This window comes from Athalia rosae, chromosome 4, assembly GCF_917208135.1.
Source record: "Athalia rosae chromosome 4, iyAthRosa1.1, whole genome shotgun sequence".
NCBI classification, from domain to species: Eukaryota; Metazoa; Arthropoda; class Insecta; order Hymenoptera; family Athaliidae; genus Athalia; species Athalia rosae.
In genome coordinates, this window is record NC_064029.1 from 13,585,803 (window position 1) to 13,590,258 (window position 4,456).

The 4,456-nt window shown below is 45.7% G+C and overlaps 1 long non-coding RNA gene across 1 annotated transcript; it reads left to right on the plus strand.

Annotated features, from left to right (window-relative positions):
- The first annotated feature begins 1,603 nt into the window (after nt 1–1,603).
- LOC125500769 lies at nt 1,604–3,013 on the plus strand. Its single transcript, XR_007278228.1, has 3 exons — nt 1,604–1,723; nt 1,925–2,093; nt 2,846–3,013. It is a non-coding gene; the product is annotated as an uncharacterized LOC125500769 (long non-coding RNA).
- Nucleotides 3,014–4,456: the final 1,443 nt, after the last annotated feature.

Genomic DNA, 4,456 nt, shown 5'->3' on the forward strand with positions numbered 1-4,456 from the left:
TCCATACCCGTTCCTCGATATCTACACGGATATCGCTCTATACCCGTACGCATAAAATCATACACGTATATCGGTACCGATAGTTCGTATTCGACCGCGCTGCTTGTGTGCCGTTCTACGAATTTCACACTTTCATCCCCGATGTCCTGTGTAGGGTGTACGTACTCGTCTATGGTATACATAGGTACGCCTCTGTAGATAGCGTAGCTATGAACAACGAGAAACGAGCGCGAATCGGGAATTGCGACAAACACAGACTCATAAAAACACATATCCCTCCGCGCTCTAACCCCCTTGATTTCAGTCTCCATCACGTCTATGTCGCTCCGCGGTGAAGGGTGCGTGTGCCGTTGGAAACGTTACAGTTTGGCGCGGGGGTATCCCGCGAAATACATGGGCGGGTGGTACCCCGAACGGTTCGCGTGTATACGCGTACACGTGTAACCTGTACAGCTGTATTGTATATGCGAGGCGTCGCGATATTTCGCAACCCCAGAGAACACACCGAACGCGGCGCGGAGCGGAGCGGAGCGAACGAAACGGGATGAAAACGGACGACGAACGCCTGCAGCACTATCACCGGAGAGGAACATAACGCGGAGGTGTAAAACCTAGTCGAGGGTGAAATATAGCCACGGCAATGATACCGCAGATCGACAGATATCCATAGTTGTCGATATAATCGCTACGCATCGGTCAATTCTTGCGAGGGTGTCCCGCTATCCGAATCACCCCGTCGAAATCTACGCATACCAACGGAATTTTCGCGAGGATTCCCGCCTCCGAATTTCATCCAGAGCTTACCTAACGTGAAACGATTCGATACCCTATTCCTCATTTTTCTTATTCATTTCATCTTCGTTCAAACGGTGTCTAAATTCCGTTGGAGATTACGATAAAAGGAGAGTAGGGAAAACCACACCGCCGCTCGCGATCAGCGAGACAATGCGCGAGCGACCGTGACAGAGATGTACTTTAACAAGGGTGAAAAAGGACGAGTAGAAGGAGCGGAGGGGAAAAAGGGCGCGGGGGTCGGGGGTGGGTATTAAAGGGTGAGCGGACGCGCGAGTCGCTGCGAGAAGGAGACGAACGTTACGCCGTGCGAGGGTAAAGAAAGAGAAAAAAAGTGTCTGCCTTCGGTCCGCGTTTCACCCCACTTAACCCCCACCGACCCACCAAGTAGGTAGGGATCTTCCTCTGCCTACGAGTGAAGTTTTAATTAGCTTTTCCGAATTATACCGATGTAGCCACGGCGCGGCGTCTGGCTCTCGCGATGCTTCACACTACTTTTCTCGTACAACTTGGTAACAAAGAACTGTCCGTAGATTCACTACCGCGGCGCGCAACGGTTATACTTATATACGTATACTATTTTAACTTGGACAACGGCCAACTTATTTCTTCGACGATATATACCTAAGCTGAGCTGCTATTTTTGACAATTTTAAGACGCGACGACGTTCGAGTGCATTTTTGAAATTTCATAGCGGTGAAAAAAAAAAAAAGGACAACCCCGTCTCAGACTCATTATCGTAGAACGAACGCACGGTTCGGGAAAACCGGAATATGAAATAAGACGAATCGGTGAATGATATCGACGACAGGCCGATTGAAAAGTTCGCGTGATCCCGGATGAAAATTCTATCCAATTACGTCGGCCGCGACGTGTTTCGAGAGCGTCGAATTATTTCGCAAGAGTTTATATATCCCGCAGAGGCGTGAGGTGAGGATAAGTAAAGAACGCTTTTCGGATAAGATCAAAACGGGAAGTGAGTTACTTCACTTTGCATCTTAGAGCAATTTTACAATTAAGCTCACGTCGTACACAGTTCGTTGTCTTCGGTATACGTGTATATAGGTATATCACCTAACGTTTTAATATATTCTCGAGTATAGGATGAATGGTAACCGTGTTTCGCTGTAGGTACGGAGTGTTCGAGTTATACAAAGGGATTGGAACGTCTGAGACGATATCACCGGGGCACGGACGTGTGACGAGAGAGATTTTCGGTGGATGTACAAGTTTTGGTGCACGCGAGAGTATTAATACATAATCGAGCCCGTAGCTTTAGGCAGACAGAGAGGAGTCGAGGGTACGTATGTATACGTATAATAATAAGACGCCAATAGTCGGTCGGGTCGAAAATTAACATAAAGTGATTTAAATTCAAATTAACATCTTAATTAAAATATGTCACCTTGATTTACAAAGTGCTAAATTGCGCGCCGGTATAGGAAACCCCGAGAGCGGCGGTCCTCGCTCGCGGTCCTTTGCCGATCTCCTCTTCTCCCATTATACAATCTACTTCCCATCGCACTATCACGCCAAGTATTTTGTTTCTATTTATTCCTTCCTCGGACAAAGAAAAAAATTGAATACGGGCAAAAAATTATCACCGATCGAGAAAATTCTCATCGACTCGAGAACATGTTGAACAAATCGTCGTGAGGCGGATGTGAGCCGATTTCTCGCTCGCACTTTTTGTCTCAGAAAAATTCTCCGACGAATCGATTCTCGATTTCGCAAGACGAGTGTCTATAACTCACGCGGATATAACACAGTAGATTTCGTACGGGGATAGCTCCGGTGCCGATGCTAGGTGTACCCGTTCTATTCCGTCGGTTGATCGACGTTTTTTCCCAATTAATAAAATATCGAATACCGTCAAATCCTCGGAAATAAAGTAAAAAATTGACAAAAAAAAAACGGGAGAAAAAAAATTGGAGAAAAAAAAATAAAAAATAAAACAAAACCAGAAAAGAATTGGACAGAATCAGCAGTCCGCGAGTAACAATGGGGGGTTCAATTGAAAAAATAATTTAATGTGTTCTTTTAATTAAACAGAGAGGGACAGCCGGGCAGGCGAAGCGCCGCGGCGTACCGAGGAACGGAGTGCAGGGTGATTGGGCGGTACGGAATGGCGGGGTTTTGGTGAGGCTGCTGCCAGCAGTGGGAGGGTTGCTCGGACGGACGCGGAAATTTAAAACCTGATCAATTGATAGGACGGAATGAAAAAAAGTAGGGTTGACGGGGGTGTGGGGGTGTAGGGGGGGGGGGGGGGCGAGTGGGCAAACGGGTGGCTGCCGAGGGTGGTTCGTTGGGTGGTTGGGCGTTGGAGGTGCGGGATTGCCAGGCATTATTCTGAAACGTGAATTTGTTCATTTGTTTGTTCCTGCTGTATGCGCCACGGCGTGTGCGGTGCATCCTTTTATCGGCTGAAATCCAGGCTTCGAATTACCGTGCAAATGAATATTGTTATCGTTGAAAGAAATTCCAAAATATACATTCGCAAATATCATTCAAAATTCAAAGGCTATTATTAACCGTACGAATAACCTGTAACTCGTGTAGGGGGAAAAAATTCGCAAACGAAAATCGAATAGAATGAAAAAAGTCCGTCGATTTCGAAACGACGATTAAAAATAAAAATATCTCGCGCTTTTCGTTCATTTTCTTCCGTCTCCATTTTTTTTTCGGCATAGGTATCCGAGGCGTATTTTCACGGAACTTGCGAGTAGTCTCCCAGCAAAGCTCGGGGGTATAGTTTCCATTGGATATTATTACGAGATGAACTCGAGCATACGTAAACTCCAACTGAAGGGATCTACAGTTACCATAAGGCAATATGAAACTCTTCAATCTAATATGGCTTGAGGCGGCGACGAAGCGTGACGTCACATCGGTCCCGTCCGCTGGTCATCTTGAATATTGAGTCCACTGCCATCGGACCGGAAGTTATGAGTTTCAGATTCTTCCCTCCCCCAATTTTCCTCCCTTCAACTCCGCGTCTTCCATAGATACCGCCGCGGTGCTTCAATTTTATACATGTATCTATAATAACGCAGTGTATTTCGATCATTTCGTTTTCAGGGAATTCGAAACAAAAATCCTCGCGCTGCAGCCGATCCCCTCGACGCCGAAGCGCGACTCTCGAAACCGAACGAAAATTTATAATAATAAAGACGGAGTGAAAAAATCAACGAATTCTGCGTGAAAATAGTCGTCACGTCGGGGCCACGCGCGTTTCTCATCGATGTCGAATTCCGCGACCGTCGTCGCGACGTCTGCAGGCGGCTTCTTTACTTTCGAAATCGAAGAAAATCTACCGTGGCCGTGCGGATGAAAAAAATGAAGAAACGCACGAACGTATCGTAAATTGAGAAAACAAGATGAAAGTAATAAAATTACACCGATTCTTGACCGGGGAATGATGTTACGCGTCGTGGTTCGTATTACATCATTTTCCTACAACGATTTCGTGCCTCGCGTATTTGAATATATATATTTTTAGGCCCGGATTATTAAGGGTGCAGAGAGACGAGGAATGAGGCGAAGTTAACATTACTTCTCATTCATTTCTGATTATCGTTATTCTTATTATTGTTATTATTGTTATTATTATTATTTTTAATGCGTACATGCAGAGAATATTCGCCGCAGCTGATAATAAAGTTG